Raw genomic sequence first — 18,729 nt, forward strand, 5'->3', positions numbered from 1 at the left:
TGTTGCCGCTGCTACCGCCACTGCTGATGCTTCTGTGGCCGTCACAGCCTCTGCACGTAGGAAGGCCGAGTTGGAAGCGAACATAGAGGCCTTACGTGAAGTAAAGGAAGCAGCCACCGCTGAAGCCCAAGCTGAGGTCTTGGAAGCAGCCGCAAGACAAGATGGCGGGGAGCAATAGTGTAACAGAATAGCTTCAGAAGATCCATCCCAGCGCACCAGAGATGTAATAAGCAGGGCTCGACAAATTAGAAAAAAAAACACTCGCCCGAAAAAAAAGGCACTCAGGCCCTCCCCCCCCCCCCCAAAAAAATGTGTCTTATTGTAACCTCCCATCCCTCTCTCAGCACCCTTACTTTACCCACAGTCAAGTCTTACCAGTGGCGTGGTGCGACATCTCCCGGAATTCTCCTGCGTCTCACCCTGTAACTTGTGTGAAAATGGCAGCGCGGCGTCATTTTCACATGCGTTATAAGGGGAGACACTGGAGTTTGAGGGAGAGACTTAGGAGACTGCCGGGAGACACCGCACCACCCGCCACTGGTAAGACTCGACAGCGGGCAAAATGCACTTGCCCCGGGCGTCTGGTGGATAAAATCTTGGTTAAATATTACTAATATTGTCCAGGTGTAATAAATACAACCGTTTGTAGTCCAAGATGCAACAAATGTTCTGGCCACTCCGAACGAATATTAATGCGGATGTTGGTCACCGCATATGAAAAGAGAAAGATAAGTACATAGCTTAATACTGCTTTGTACTAAAATAAACGCACTTTAAGTGCTAGATATAGATGCCTAAGAGGTGATTGGTCAATATAAGGAAAATGATAGGTAAGTGAAAAAAGGGTACATTTAATATAGGGTACATTTAATATAGGGTACATTTAATATAGGGTACATTTAATAAAGGGTAAATTTAGTGGGTTATCATCTGATCCTCAAATGGATTATTCCACATTGTTGTTGTATTATTGTGTTTTAAATATATCTTTTTATTAAATGTACCATTTTTTCACTTACCTATCATTTTCCTTAAATGCTAAAACATTCCCAAGAAAGGGGAGGCGTCTTCCCTGCACATTGTATAGGAGCCACAAAGATAACAAGATTATTCGACCAGGTATAACTAGGCTTGCCACATTTAAGTTTTGTTTTTTTTAAACAAGACGCCAAAATCCAGTAGGACATTTTAATTAAAATCCAGACTTTTCCTGTTTTCATGACAAACACACACCGTTTCTCCCCCCCCCCTCCTCTCATTTTCTCTCCTCCCCATCATTTTCTCGCCCCCTCCATCAATCTCTCCCCTCACCTCCTCTCAGCTCCCACCCTCCTCCTCCTCTCAGCCCCCTCCTCCTTTCAGCCCCCTTCCTCCTCCCAGCTCCCATTCACCCTCTAATCCCCCAACCTCCTCCTCCTTACAGCCCCTTGTCGCCTCTCAGGCACCCCCATCCTCACTTACCTGTAGAGTGGAGCCCATTATAGTGTCAGACAATTCAGGGATGAAGGTCAGGCCGGCAGTGACAGGAGGAGAAGGATGGTAGCAGTGTGGCGGCAGAAAGCGGCTTTGGAGGAGGACCATGGCAGCAGCAGCAGAGGTCCTCCTCCTCAGCCGCCATCCCCCACCTTCTGCCAATGCACCGCTACCATCCTTCTCCACCCATCGCTGCCAGCCCCGAGTTGTCCCATTGCCCCTGAAATACAGGACAATTCTGCGTTCTAGCAGACCTTTCAGAGGCAATGGGACAATTCATTCAAATAGGGGACAATCCCATATATATGGGATGACTGGCATCCCTAGGTTTGACATTGGTAAAAGTTGTGGATTTAGATAATGCTTCTGTCCGAGACCCAGCGCAACCAACAAGCACAGGCCAATAAGGCGACGTTCCCCCAGGAAAGTTACCAGCTTCTTTCTGTTTCCTGCTGAAAAGCATTTTCTACATTCCACGAGATGAATCTTTTAAATGACTCTTTTTGTTCTCTGTAAAAAACAAGAGTTTCCCAAAGTTCAGCAGAAAAAAAATGTTCTAGCACAAAATGCCAATTCTACAGAGCAATTGTCCAATACAACTTGGGCAAGTGTTTATTTCCCCATGAACTTCTGTTTCTGTCAAACTTAACCCGTACAAGTCTGACTTCTATAGGTTAGGAGAGAGGCATTTAATTAATGAACCACAACCTGTCCGGCATTTATTAGCTACAGTACCGTTCCCATCCTGTATTGTATCTTTCCTTGTGTTTGGTCTTGTTAATAACCTTAAATATTTTTTTCTTATTCCCTTTTTGTAACTGTGAAGTGCTTTAAGTCCCATTTGGAAAAAAAGCTTTATATACATAACGTTATTATTATTATTATTATTATTGAGAGGGCAATATGAGTTGAAGTGCTAAATGTCCAGTCTTACTTACGTACAGTGTGTCCCTTAAGCAGCCTCTGACAAAAGTAGCATGGAGTGCTAGGGTTGCCAGGCGGCTTCTACAAAAATACTGGACAAAATGGTGAAAGGTTCAACGTGCTGGACACACACACATACACATACATACCTCTCTCACCTCTTTCCTATCCATGCAGTTTCCTCCTTTCATTGGCCCCACAACGAGGCTCCTGACACCTCCTCCTGATTGCCTTGCGGCAGCCCTGCTCAGGGAAATCGAGCAACCCCAAAAGCCGGTAAGGTCACTATATCCGGAGAGGTAATACCGGACACACACATGTCCCGTATTACCTCTATTTTTTTACTGGACAGTGTCCAAATACAGGACAGTCTTGTTCAATACTGGACACCAGGCATACACTATATTGTACATTTGATGATGTTTGCTGTTAAAAATTAGACTTAGGGCCTCAGTTTGAAAAAATATTTCACCCCTTCACTGCCAGTTGGAAATGGATATGTTACAGGCTGGGGTGCCTTCACTTTAAAAAAAAATTGTATGTAACATGCAACATTATTCTATCCCTCCTTTTCAGAGCTATGATGCTGTTCCCAGTTGTTGTTTTTTTTATCCAATGACTTTGAATGTAATAAGCCCTTCGGGGAACAAGATGGTTAAAGTGATTGGCTGCATTACAAACAGTTGATACTTGATTGAAATCCAGTAATGAGCATCACAGGGATGTTAGCAATCTGGTGGCTTTAGATACCACATTCAAAGACTACAGAAGGGTCACCAAACAAATTGGCAGGTGCAGCTCAAAGTACCGAAGGGACTGATAACACAGCCTTTGTAGTATACCGTATGTAGTGGCTACAAATGGCTGCTATGTTAGCAACAGGGAATTCATTGAGGTTTAATTTTGCTACTGGACACCCCGGTAATATAAATAATAATAATAATAATAATAATAATAATAATAATAATAATAATAATATCATGGACGTACAGTATGTAATCCTCTGCAATTCCAAACAATTCTCAGTTACCTATAAAAGGCATTCAGTCATTTCAAGGTTCTAAGGCGCAATTCTCCCAATACGACCTGTTTTGGACATGAGCTCCACATGATGCCCTATAACCCTTTCAGTGCCCCATGACGTAGTGACTATGTCATGCTCAAAGGGCTTGTTTTTCCTGGGTCCGATCGCGTCGATGTGATGTAACCAGTGAGAACACGGAGAACTCAGATTCCTCCCCCGTTTCTTCCTAAATGGCCGCCGCCACGTGACTGCCATTGAATGCACTGTGCCGGAGGTGCCCTGGCACTCAGGCCCCATGACCCTTCCAGTACTCAAAGGGTTAAAGCGGATTACTAACCTTATTTTTGGTTTTGAATTTATTGTATTTTCATTTTTTATGAAAAAGGCCCATAGCCGGCAGCAAAATGTTAACATGGAAACTCCTGCTGTTCATTCTCACTTTCTCCACTCAACCAGGCAGCACTGAGCTGTTTGCCATGCAGACTACAGTTGGTGTTATCAGAAACAATGTCTGATCTCCTTGATAAGGTTGAGGGGAAAAAAAGGAAGTGAATCAGGGCACTACGGATTTCTTCTAAACAAATTTATTGTGTAAAATGTGCGACGTTTCGGACGATGCTACGGCCTTTCTCAAGTGTTAGTGGCATGCCATTAAAGCTGCAGTTCAGTCAATATCCTGCATGTGTGTTTTTTTTAATAAATCAGTTCTGTAGTAAGAAAAAATACTTTTAGCATTTTCTGTTTTTAAAAAAACAACTTTGAAAGACCAATTTTCTTGTATTCTATTTTAACAGCCATTTGCTAAGGCACTGCCCCTTCATGTCCTGTCACAAGCCCTGGCACACCCCTTTGTCAGCCCTGCCCTCCCTCTAGCACATGTCAGTGCAGGAGTGCTCATGAATATTCATGAGCTTCCACTGACTGACAGAAGCAGAAGAAAAACAGATCCCTTCACTAATGATGTCACCATATTTCGCCGTTCAAAACATGGAGAACGAATTGACCTGCAGCTATACAGTTCTTTAGGTAATTAGAGATTGCACACATGAAACTATTGAAGTAAAAAAAAGAATAAAAAAAAAAAAAAGACTGAACTGCAGCTTTAAGAGAAAGGCCGTTGCATCAGCCGAAACATCACAAATTTGACACAATAAATGAGTTTATAAGAAACCCATAGCGCCCTGATGATTTCCTTTTTTTCTCTGCTGATATTGGATTACCAGATAACAAAAGAGGGAACCCCCGCAACTGTCTAAATGTAAATGTGTCGGCTCCCTAGGTAAGTGCATATAACAACAGACAGAGAGAAAGAACCTAGTAAGGGCACTCTAAACACATAGGTGGTATGGTGAACACTTTAAAACATACACTTTATTCATAAAAGTGTACGATATTGGATTACCAACAGGTTTTCCCCGGACGAGGAGCATCGGTAAATTGTATAATGTATTATTATATTATAATTTATGCAGCATATAACTCTCTGTTATACTCCTTGATAAGGTGCCATCTGGGCAGGGCTGGTGCAAGGGTTTCATGCGTCCTAGACGAAACTTAAAATGTGCCCCCCAAAAATAAGATAAACAGCGTCGTAGCTATCAGGGATGCAGGGGGTGCGACCACACCCCAGCGCGACGCCAAATAAAAATAATAGTGCGCCAAAATACCGGACAAAAACCGAAAAATTATTTTTAAAAAAGATAAATAAAGAAAAAATAATAAAGAGGAAAAAATAATAATTCTTATTAATGCGCCTCTAGGACCTTTGCGCGGTAGGCGACCACCTAGGTTCGCCTAATGGACGGCCCGGCCCTGCGTTTAGGTATGAAACGGCGTTGGAGTGTTTCCAGCCTCCCCTGTGTCCTATGTTTTCCACGTGTATTTCTAATACAACAATATTTTCACAATGATGGTGTTCTGGGTGAGTTTTTTTCCCTGTGTTCCTGCGCTGATTTGTGTGTTGTATACATGCTCATGTAGATCTTGTCAGATATGGTTCTTTGAGGTCCTAGTAATGTTAGTAACTGTGAGGGGATGGGCAGCCGCATCAGTTTAGGTTTAGCTCATGTGTTTAGTGAGCAGAGAAACAACTAGAGAAGTGGAAACAGACACCCTACTGTAAGTACTATGAATACATATTTACTAATGCTACATGCAGGGGGAGCTGCCCCCTTCATTCCAAAGAGTACACCTCTGTTACTCTGTTTTAACCTGCAGCTTTCATAGCGGAGGGGGAGATGGGCATGATTATGTACTACTTTCATCATTCTGTAACAATACTTTTGAGGTTTTTTTACAATTCCTCAGCAACGCCAGGTGAAAATACCCAGCCAGCGCTACTCGGGAATTGTAAAAAAAAAAAAAAAATATTGAGATTTAAAAATTGATTATTTAATTTTTTTAGTTTCTTAATGAAAAAAATGTATGTATTTTTATTCTAATGCTGTTGGGTAAACTATATTTTTAGTTTTCCTATCAGGTGCAAAAACATACCATTTCCAGCTGCCACTCTGGAGCATCCAACATAAAGTTGACCAATGTGCAAAACATGGATTTTCTCAATTCAGTCCCGATACTTACAACCCCGCCGAATTTGGTTAACATCAGTGCAGTTTTGAAAGGTTCAGTCCGCCATCTTGATTCAAGCATTCAAACAGACGAAAACCTGCTCCTCGATCTCAGGAACCATAAGGCAAATTGTTATTACGATATCTTAAGAGGTGTCCAAATGCATCGCGACCAGACACACAACTTTCCAAAATACTGTATATAGTACATATAGGTACCGTAATTGGACACCTGAAGGTACAGTAGGAGTTTGTCCAGGAATTTAACCTTTTTTTTTGTTGCAATTGTCTATGTTTATTTCTTATACATGTAACGGTCATTCACCCACCCAATCTCACATTGGCCCCTGTGGTCTACGGGCCCCCCATTACATGTCTGTGTATGTTGTGGTGCACCTGCTGGCTTACAGGACTCCTGAGTCTCCCACTGGTTGGTATAGGGGAATATCACCATGACAGGCGTCTGAGGTAGTGTCTCTGAGTCCTACTCACATTAGATGCAGCGCCTCCACCCCATCAGGATCTCTGCGGCTGCAGGGGGATGTATCTGATGGGGAACTCCTCTGTGGTACCTCCTTCTGCAGAATGACTCCACACTCACACAGAAGGGATGTAGTGAACAAGGGCATCTTTATTTGCATCTGATTAGGCAGACTGCCCCTCATCGCGGTCGTGCTCAGCCGTTCATCTTGTTGAGGTACCCCCTTCAGAAGGTTCCTCCTCTCTCAATAGAGTTGGTTCACCTCTCCCATAAAGGGAGATCACCATCTGTGTCAGGTCCCTGAACACAGTGTGTAGTCAGCTAGCACTTGAATCTGGCAGCCTTGAACTGCTGCAGACACTCCTTGTTACACTAGGTTTCCACCTAGACTCAACCAACTCCAACCTCCTAACTTTTGGCAGTGCTGTGTCTTATATAGACTCAGAAAACAGACACACCTCTGTGTCACTAACAGTGGACACAGAGCATGTTGTCACTTCCCTTGTTACATATGACACCTCACTAGGGTGTGAGGGCAAACCTCCATGATTGTTGCTGGCAACCCTGCATTCTTACCAGGTTTACTGCCAGCATGAGAAAGAGATGAACACCATTTTTACACTTGGCTACAATCTCCCCCTGCCCTGCCTGGGATCTAAATTTGTGGAACCTTCCAGGTAGCACTGCAACACACAATAGAACAACATATTATAGAAATACATTATTTCACACCTTATTGATTTGACATAGCATAATTGCACACAGTACATTCTGACCGGCAGACTTGCACTGCTCCTAAGGAGAATTCACATTAATAATAGTGCCTAGGGTCTGGCTTCTGCACCTCCCTACCATTGGCATCTTTTACCGTTACACTGTATGCTCTAGGTGGCCCATTTTCTGGCCTGTACTCTATCCTATTCATGAAAATGTTGCGCCCAAAACTCCACACTCATAAAATGGGAGATTCGCTCCTCAGTTTTAAATCCTGCATAGCCACCTGATTTGCTCATAATGTATTCTTCCACAGTCTCCCTCAACTACGCCTCCCTATTATCCTCAATCTCCTGCATTAAGGGTTCAGGCACGTAGGCCATGGGATTTTTTATACTTGGTTACAATGGCTCTTTCAGCCCTGCTGGTACGTATTAGTTTCTTGTTGCCTGCCCTGCCTGGCAGTACCCACGATAATGGCTCATCAGGATCGACTAGATCTCGAAATATAGACGACCCTCAGGGAGTAACTACCCCTGTTTGGATATCATGCCACCGTATTCTGAGCTTCTCTAAGCGCTCCTCCTCAGAGAACTCTCCTATGTCCCACCAGTAGTCCACTACTCCATCCCTCTTTAATATTAACCAAGTACAGTCCATCCAGCCCTCATATCCCTCAAACATGGTGCCCACCACCTGGTTTCCTTCTCCGGTACCCCCTCAGCTATGGCTACGTAGGCTCACTCTCTTCCGGTTCTCCCCCTGAAGAAATTCCTGATGTCCCGGTCGAGCTAGAATTGGATCCAAGGCACTTAGGCCTACACACTACATTAACAGTACGATTATCATTACTAGTGCTTGATGACATGTTGCGCAAAGACATTTCCCTCCCCGATCCCTCGTCAGAGGTGAAACAGTCCCCCCAGTCCAAATTCGAACCAGTCTGTTCATCGGATATGTCCCGTGACTCCCCAGACAACCCTTGGCTCGACTGGGACCCAGATGAGGAGGTGACAGGGGCAAGGGTTTTAACTAGGGCCGGGGGCCGGGCATAGGGAAAGGCTAGCGGCCAATGCGGGACTACGACCCGCAGCTTCTCGATACCGTGGCCGGTGCCAGCAGGTTTGGGTTCAGGCTCACCCGTCTCCTGGTTCCCAGGCTTCCGCAGGGCCTGCCAGCTCTTGCTCTTGGCTGCTCTAGTCAATCGAGTATAGCACGGCGGTCGCGAGGGCACAGCCATCTTCCATCCGGTTCCGCAGTGTCCGCCGGAAGTGAGGTCATCGATCTCGCGGGACTCATCGCCGCCATCTTGGGTTGGGCTTCCTACCAGAACCTCTTCTTCCCCAATGACGTCCGCCGCCGGAAGTGAAGGTTTAGCTTGGAGCTCCACCTGGGCCTGGGCTAGGCCTTCCGTCTTCGCCGCCACTGACGCCTGTGGAGGGTAAGGGTGTATCTCACCACTCCGTCGGCTGTCGATGGGGCCTCCTCCACCTTCCACGCTGAAAGTCACTATGGCCGTGGGACTCCTCCGCTCCGGTTGCCTCCGCACAGGTGATCTTGGCACCTCAGGACTCTGCTCCGCTTTGCAGGAAAGACCTGGTTCTGTTACAGCGCCACTGTAGTGGTCCGCCGGTAGGCGCATCACCACCGATGTCGGGCTTGCTTGTTCTTCGTCCGAAAATGTAGACTCCGACTCAGGTAGTGGCACTCCCGCAGGGGACCGACAGCGAGGTTCCAGGTTCTCACTGCGGTAGCAGGCCCCTGTCTCTTTAGGCTCTGTTGCGATCATTAACAGCGATCCCCATACTCCGGGATCAGCTTGCTCTTCCTTGACTTTGGGCAAGGCTTCAGCCGTCAGCTTGGCTGTCTCCGCTCCCACCTCCACGGTCTGTTCCGGCACAAAGGGCTGCACGGCCCACAGATAGTGATTGCCACTTTGAGGGCACCTTGCCGTGGTACTAGCTACTCCACATGGCAGTCGGCACTGCATGCACAGGCATCGTATAGTCTCGGTGTCACCCGCCTTGATCACCAGGAAGCCTCCTGGCAACGAGTAGGGGTGTGCTGAGATGTCCATCTCTTTTCGCTTGCCACGCTGGTTACAGGGGACACTTTACACAGTGGTCTTGCCTGTTCGCCAGCTCCTCGCAACTGAAAGGCAGGGGTCGGTTTGTTAAGTTCTCCCTCAGCCAGCTCACTCTCAATTGGCAAAGGTAGAGACCCCTCACCCTGGTGGATATTAGGGGAGGGTCCCACAGATTCACTGGGTGACCCAGCACTGGCTCTGAGCCTGTCACAGTCCAGGAGGGCGCGGCAACAGCTTTCGCGCCATACCCCCAGCAGGGTGGGGTTCTCTTTTCGGCGCCAATCCCGGCCAACTTTCTGCAATCTTTGCATTTGCAGAATTCTCTTCACTTGGCCCACGTGGTCTCCCAGGGAAGCAGGAACCGCCATCTTGGTTTGCACGGCCATTCACAATAGCAACTGAGGTAGATCTTTGTATAGGGATCATCGTCTGGTGCTTCTCCGCACTGCGTGGAGCTTCTCTACTTGCGGTCGCCATCTTTACTCTGTAATTTCTATTATCACACATGGTGCTCCTCTCTGCGGGGCAGCTGCCATTTCGATGCATTAAAGAATGCCACGATGCACCACCTACATGTATCTAATGTATGTTTGACTCACGTTTACTACCTCAGGCTAGGCTCACTCTCTCTGTGTATGCTGTGTCCACGTCCCTCCAGTCTGCGCTCTGCGGTAAGTGTCCTGGTTCCTGGCTAGAGTACTCTGGCTTCTCCCATGCAGTACTAGGGCGTCTACCTACTGTTGGCTCCCTCTAGTGCAGGTCCTCTCTAGAATTCCTGACCCACGTTAACCAGGCTATTCTCATGAGCATGGCATCCCACAACTAGCTGCCTCAAGGTGACTAGGACAGCTATAGCCCTGTCTCCAGACCCACTTTACTCCACTCAGGATCCTAGGTTGTGCTTTGTGAGCTGACAATTCCATCAGGCCACCTGATTACCCCTAGGCTCCGTCCCCATACACAGCACTGACTGGCAGCATACACTCTCCCTGTTTCCTAGTGTGCCCAGCAAAAGCCTGTCCTGTTGATACATTTTTGGAGGCGCTGCTGAGATGCTGTAACGGTCATTCACCCACCCAATCTCACATTGGCCCCTGTGGTCTACTGGTCCCCCATTACATGTCTGTGTATGTTGTGGTGCACCTGCTGGCTTACAGGACTCCTGAGTCTCCCACTGGTTGGTATAGGGGAATATCACCATGACAGGCATCTGAGGTAGTGTCTCTGAGTCCTACTCACATTCGATGCAGCGCCTCCACCCCATCAGGATCTCTGCGGCCGCAGGGGGATGTATCTGATGGGGAACTCCTCTGTGGTACCTCCTTCTGCAGAATGACTCCTCACTCACACAGAAGGGATGTAGTGAACAAGGGCATCTTTATTTGCATCTGATTAGGCAGACTGCCCCTCATCGCGGTCGTGCTCAGCTGCTCATCTTGTTGAGGTCCCCCCTTCAGAAGGTTCCTCCTCTCTCAATAGAGTTGGTTCACCTCTCCCCTAAGGGAGATCACCATCTGTGTCAGGTCCCTGAACACAGTGTGTAGTCAGCTAGCACTTGAATCTGGCAGCCTTGAACTGCTGCAGACACTCCTTGTTACACTAGGTTTCCACCTAGACTCAACCAACTCCAACCTCCTAACTTTTGGCAGTTCTGTGTCTTATATAGACTCAGAAAACAGACACACCTCTGTGTCACTAACAGTGGACACAGAGCATGTTGTCACTTCCCTTGTTACATATGACACCTCACCAGGGTATGAGGGCAAACCTCCATGATTGTTGCTGGCAACCCTGCATACTTACCAGGCTTACTGCCAGCATGAGAAAGAGATGTACACCATTTTTAACATGGCTACATACAAAACAAATGCATTACACAAAAAAATACCAGGCTAGCGTTTAAACAAGAATTAATTTCCACTCCACTCTACTAACGACGAAGGTCCCTCCTTTTGATGGGAAAACGATTTACCCCAAAGGTATTTTCTGTATTTGAAGTACGTCTACAGAAAAAGGCCTGCCTGTAATTTCCACATATATGCATGTTGTAACACACAGCAAGTCACATTATTTTTTCTTAATGGTATTTATAGCAATGGTAGAGGAACCATGAATTCCGGTGAAGAAGGAAAGAGATTTCAGGTGAGGTAGCTAAGGATGAGAAAACAACTCCAACAAGAGAGGGAGAGGGTGGCAAACCAGCCCCATTACTTGGAGCAAGAACATTAAAATAAAGTCTTAATTAAATACATGGCCTCTTAGGCTTCAATTTATTCTTTGAAACCGTGATTACTCCATAAAATAGAAATTTTTGTGGCCAAGAAATCTCAGTCACATGTGCTAACTTTCAGATCTATATGTATTTGGGATGAATTTATTTGAGCTACACTGTTTTGGCCATTAATATTCAGTCACTTGGAGAAGTCAGATTCCAGCAGGGCATCTAAACATCTCTTCAATATGCTGTAAAGCGGCCTTCCTCATAGTGGAGAAGAGTTCTGCTCCATTCAAATGAATTATACTAAAATCTTCAGCATGAGAAATATGACTATAATTCAAGGGGGCTCCAAAGGTCCCCCTGAGTCTTGTGGAGTACTATCCTGAGGATCTTGGATGCAGTCTTCCTGTTTTCCCCTTCTTGTACCTGAGCATCATTCCCTGTTGACGGCCGCCAAAGGTGATATCATCAGGAAGGTGTGACAAGAAGAACCGAATCCACCATCTGACCCAGGGTGGCCACATACCTGCACCTTTAGCACGTATGTGAGTGTATTACTTGTACTTTAATTATTATAAAAACAATCTATACTATCTGTGTCCTCTGTTCCGTTCTTCACATATGGGAATCTCCCTATCTCCTTATAATGTTCCGGAGGGATGCCCTCCAATGTATATCTGAAGAAATCTTCCATGAGTTGGTGACTCCGAATAACCGCACTGCCTTTACCAAGTCCACCATCGTGAGTGAGACACCTATTCAGTCTACTTTGCATGTATTTATTCGCACAGGATTGCACTATTGTGCGTTTTTTCTTGTCTTTTATATCCGGGGAGTATTTGCGCTCTTCATCCTTTGCTTCAGTTTACCTGTTTGGACTTCGGATTGAGTCCTTTACTTGAGCTGCACTTCTCCCACAAAGTAACATTATTCCGTTTGTTATCACGTTTGTTCACTTGTTATTCACTTTACGGTATGTGCTCTTGAACCCCTCCCTTTTTTTTTGTATTGTGGATTGTTACACTGAACTTTTTAAAGCACACAAGCAGTATAGTAACTTCAACGTTTGTCTGTGTCTAAATTATTCAGAGGTTTTTATTCGTTTATTTATAAAAAATGTTGTGCCACATATCTTCAGCCGCAAGACGCGAATTAGCGGCAGTATGGAAACAAACAATTATTCCCTCAATTTCCAAAGTTAAAAATAAAGTCTGGCAGATTTGCTACATGGAAAAAATGGTTAGTCTTAATAATGACACCTACACAGATTTTCAGAAGGTGTGGTTACCTTGGATTCTGAGTGAAAATCAACCAGAAATTAATACCCACTTAATTTTGTTGCAACAAAAAAAGGGGAAAAAAAAACAAAAAAGGATATTTATATTAACTGTGTGATAGAATATTTTAAGAAATCTTGTTAGGTAAAATTGTAAATGAATGTGAACTTTCTCCCATCTCTATTTTTTGTACCCTTCCCTCCCCCCCATTTTTTATTTTCCTCATTCCCCCCCCTCTCCCTCAAAATTTTTAATAAAAATTAAGTAAAAAAAAAAAAAAATGTTTTACCAGGAAGTAATACATTGAGAGTTACTTTTCGTTTTCAAGTATGTCCTAGGCACAGAGTTATAAAAAATACATGGTTACATTAAAAGAACAGGGTTATTCAGTCAATTCACATACATTTCATGGACAGATAGAGTTGGAAAATTGGGTACAGGGGATAAAGGGTTTACTTTCACACCACTGTCTTTCACTTATTTTATAGATGGATTTTATAGCTGGATTTTATAGCTGGATTCCAGCTTCCTACAGCAGCGAAACGTCTCAAGTGAGAGTTACCAAATTGTTGACTGACACCCAATTTCCGCACTGCACATCTATTTAGTAATATCAACTTAAATATCTTATACGCTCAAGTACTACAGCAGTTATCAAAGCGTATACCATTCTCTGCTCTCCAACGTACATGTATAAACATTCAGTCTAACTATTCTCGTTTAATACAAAGGAAGTAATAATGCTATATATGAAATTCATTTCCTGAAGTGGGTCACTTATTGCATCATTATTTTCTCTTTTATATCTTGATAGCTAGAAGAAAGGGGGAGGGGGGGCAGAACTGGCTACGTTACTGTGTATCTGGAAGGCATTTATTTCTTCGCAAAGCATCTGAATCCATTCTGCAATGAGAAATAGGTTCCAGACTCTCTTAAATAAATCAAGTTTATTGGCTTCCAATTCAGACAGCGAGTCTGCTCTGTTAGAGAAAGAATTTTGTCTGGATGAAAGGCCTGTTAAAATGTGAACATCTATTGAAGGGAGAAGGAGAAAGATACACTGAAAAATGTATATCACATTTATATGAAGCAGAACGTTTTACGGCTGTTAGGACTCATGGCATAGTTCACACCTACACAAACAAACAAACGTTACATATAGTCTCAACCCAAGTTGAATGTTCAAAATACCATGAGCCACACAGTTTAGTCTCGGGTTTAGACTAAGGATGTTGATACATTCTGCAATCTCCCTTCTTTTCTGAACTAAGGCCCGAGTTACAATGCCCCAAAGACGTACCTGGAACAGCATGGGCCCTGGCACGCCTAAGGGCCTCATGCAGTAAGCGACGATTATGTGAAATCGGCAAGCTTATCGATTAGTCATGTTATTGGCGTTTTTCCCTCTCCGTATGCAGTAAGTGCCGAATACATTCAAAATGAAGCCGAAAACAAATCCGCCCACTCTCACGATGATGAGCCGATCACACACAGGTGTATCGGCGTGCGTGGCGGGGTGCTGTTAGGTTACACAATCACAAATCTTGCTGAATCAGGCGAAACAAGCATGTTTTTGATTGCGCGCCATATTTAAAGGCAACGTGTACTGCTAATCATTCTCTGTGTTGTTGGGAGTGAGAGAGAGAGAGAGAGACGCACAGAGCTGGACGATTGAAGATTTGCATATTGACTGAGAGACTTGTTGTGTATTGGGAGAGCTTTGTCCTTTGTTGTTTTGTTTACATCTTTGTCTTGTTTTATATGTGGAAGTGGGTCGTGTGATTGCCTGTACATTTCTTGTCTGTTTTTTGTGAGTGCTGGAAGTATGCCCGCAAAGCGTGGGAAGAGTGATGCTGGTGGGAGTGGAAGTGCTACTCGTGCGAGTACGCGTCGGAGTGAACGTTCTGTTCAGGGGAGTGATGTTGCTGGTGCACCGAGTGGTGTTGCTGGGAGTGGGAGTGCTGTTGTTGGGAGTGGGAGTGCTGGTGCTGCGAGTGGTGTTGCTGGGAGTGGGAGTGCTGTTGTTGGGAGTGGGAGTGCTGTTGTTGGGAGTGGGAGTGCTGTTGCTGTGAGTGGGAGTGCTGGTGCTGGGAGTGCTGGTGCTAGGAGTGTGAGTGCTGGTGCTAGGAGTGTGAGTGCTGGTGCTAGGAGTGTGAGTGCTGGTGCTAGGAGTGGGAGTGCTGGTGCTGGGAGTGCTGCTGGTGGCGCAGTTGCTGATGGGGTGTCTGGTGGTGGCGTGCTTGCTGGTGGCCAGCTTTTGGAGGCTCTTCCATTGGAAGAAGGAGAGTCCAGTCAGCACCAGCCAAGCTCTGACCCTAAACCTGCTCGGAAGAAACGTGTGGAGAAGCCACGTAATCCTCGCTTCAATGACCAGGAAAATAGGGCTCTTGTCACTGGCATTCTGGAGCACTATGACAGTCTCTATGGACATTTAGTAGGTAAGTGTACCTTTACATTTATTATTCAAATACATGTGATCCTAGGTCATCTGAGTTTTGTTCATATGCAAATATGGGTACACAATATCTTTCTATGTTCATTAGTGTGGAAACACAGCTTTTTATCATGCCTTACAAGGACAAATAAACACAGGCGGTCAATTTGCCACAACTGCAAACAATATGAATGCAACCTTGCTTACATGTATAGGTTTAGTAGTGAATGCTCATGTGCTTCACATATTACACATAAAACAGCATGTTTGCTATCTCTTGGAACAGCTAGCAGTGTAGGAAACTGGTGCTTATATTATTATTAATTTACCTCATATCTTTTATATGTTTTTCAAGGGCGGACAAGTGCAGCAAGCAAAAAAGAAATGTGGGACACAATAGTCATTGGTGTCAATGCCTGTGGGAATAGTGTCAGGGACAAGTATCATTGTCGGAAAAGATTTGATGATATTAGGTCCAAATTGAAAAAGAAAATACAAGACCAACGCGTGCATGCTACTGGCACTGGAGGTGGGCCCACACCACAACGTCTCATATTGACTCCATTGGAGGAGCTGCTTCGGCCAAAATTACTTACCGTCGTCGTGGAAGGCTTGGCTGGTGACCGTGACATTGGAATTTATCCGTCACAATTTCCAGCAGGTGATAAATATTACTGTACTAGGCGTGTCGTTGCTTACAGTTATTTTGCATATTTACACTGCTTTTTATACTGTCTTCACAATATAAGCATACCTGCATCTATATATGTATATGTCTGATTCTGTATATATATATATCTCAAAATAGACATATATGTAGTAGTCCTACTAAAAGCAGTAACTAATATAGCACGTGCCATTGCGTGCTCATTTACATGTGAATTCCCAAAATGCATAGCTGCAGTGGAAGCAATTGATGGTGGGCGAAGATGGGGAACAACAGGGTAGTACACATGTGTAACACATGTTCATGAGAAATTATTAGTAGCTACAGGTACAGAACAGAAATATGTATCATATTATTGTGTATTTTATTGATTTTACTCAGACAAACATGACATTACTGCCTATTTTAAGCATGCATCAAAGAAATTGCATGTAACGGCCTACAAACATCACTGGCACTAACACATCTATAGTTGCTTATGAAAAGGTCCATTTTTGCTTTATGTCATATACAGACAGCATAATGAGGCACACGTATCATATGTTATGTCATTGTTTTCATAACTTAAACACTGCAGATGACTACTTAGCTCATCTACCATTGTGTTAAAGCAGCTGCAATTAATATCTCATCACAGCATACACTTCAACAGAGGGGGTGGGGTTCAGCACACACACTAATTACAGCCTCATTTCACGGTCAACTTAGTTCACACCATTTTCACCTGTTTCAAGTAATTGAAAGGTGTGGCTGATTAGGCTTTTTGGGGAAGGGAATACCTTTCTTACAACCTGAATAGCACAACTGAAGTTAATCACACTCATTTGAAAGCTTAACTCTAGCTACTAAATGCCCCAACAACTCATTACTTATCAAAGCGTACGTCACACATTAGTTCACTCATATCTATAGTTGAACTACTATCAAAGACACATTATCACACACTGCATGTGTTGTCTTGTTGAGTCACAGCCACATTCAGGTGTGCCACATCTTCGATTAATGTACCACACATATCCTCTACCAAAAACAACACTTTTTGCAATATGACCACCTTCATGATAACCATTGTGAATGGTCATCTCATGATAGTTATGTACATTATGATACTGATATCACTACACAACATATGATTTTTATGTACTAATTTAATCTATTTATCCTCACGCATTACTGCAGAAACATAGTATGTTGTATGTTAGGGAACTCAAAACTTCTAAGTACACAGGCATGTACAGTGTTATTACAACTATTTATGTTCACTTTCACACACATTTTCGGTTAAGGAACTGATGTTGTTAGTTAATCATAAATACAGAACATACAATAAGTGTTTGTTCAATATTTACACATGTAAATGTAAAACTTATGTTATTGTTATATATAGTTGCCCCTGGAGGACATGTGTCACCTGAGATGGAACAAGTGTCTTCACCTGGGTCAGCCAGCTCAACACAACTAGAAGGTGAGTGTATCATTTGCTGGCCATATAATATGTGCTCTTCTATATGTTATGTTGTCATGTTCATTATTTGTTTTGCACATCTTCTTTAAATAGGATTACTTAGTGTCAGTGCAAATTAAGTGTAAGGCAACATGTATTGTGTTAGTGATGTGAACTATCATGTAGGACTTCGGAGTTTAGAGCAACTTTTCATTCATTCATATTTCATACTGAGTCCAAACATTATTCGTAAGTCAAGGTAGTTTTTAATGTGAGGTTATAAAACGTATGCTAACATGTTAGGTGTTACTTAGGACACAGTACAATTACATAGTAACACAGCATACATTAACATGCCATTTAATAATGTGTACATTTCTTTTTAGAACATCATGGTGATGAGGATGATGAGTATGATGAGGATGACGCCGCAGAAGAGACTGAAATACAATCATGTGACCATGAAGAGGTGCCAATAGAAACTGTTGTACCGCCAAATCGTCCATCAACTTCCACATACGATGCAATTGTAGCTTCAGAGGGAAAAATAGTGGACGCAGAAAATCGTCGCCATTCAGACATGATGACAGTGCTGGAAAGGATGATTGGACTGCAGGAAGAAACAGTATCACAATTGGCACATCTCCACAGAGTCTTCATTGAAGTGCCTAAACAGTTGCAAAAAATCAACACCTCATTCGAAGCATTAGTTGTTCAGCAAACACAAGCTAATTACTGGAGAATGACTAATGTACCACAATTCAACACCTCACAGCCAGGATCTGTTCATGCAGGTCAGTTTTCACCACATTCATCTGATATTCATTCACCAGGCCCAAATGTTACCGGTCAAGTAGCAGACATTGCTGTGCAGGTTCCTGACGACATCCTACCGCTGCCATCTGTACAAATTCAGCAGCTGACACCTACAAAGGAGGCCACAAAAAGAAAACACAAGCAGTTACTACTGACCAGTTTTTGGTCAAAAACAAAAAAAGACTCACATGAAACAGACCGACCATCACTTGTGCAGTGTCTACCAACTTGCTCACATGTGTCAGTGGGCACAAGCTCTGTCGGTGAGTCACTTGCCACAAGCCCTGTCCGTGAACAGTCAGTACCCACAAGCCCTGTAGGTGAGTCACTGCCCAAAAGCCCTGTAGGTGAATCGCTGCCCAAAAGCCCTGTAGGTGAATCGCTGCCCAAAAGCCCTGTAGGTGAATCACTGCCCACAAGCCCTGTAGGTGAGTCACTGGCCACAAGCCCTGTAGGTGAGTCACTGGCCACAAGCCCTGTAGGTGAGTCACTGGCCACAAGCCCTGTAGGTGAGTCACTGGCCACAAGCCCTGCCCGTGAAGTGCCAGAGGCCACTCAAAGTGGCTCTGTTGTGCCTAAAGTTGGTGGCAAAAGAAAAAGGAAA

Source organism: Ascaphus truei, chromosome 11 (genome assembly GCF_040206685.1).
Source record: "Ascaphus truei isolate aAscTru1 chromosome 11, aAscTru1.hap1, whole genome shotgun sequence".
NCBI lineage: Eukaryota > Metazoa > Chordata > Amphibia > Anura > Ascaphidae > Ascaphus > Ascaphus truei.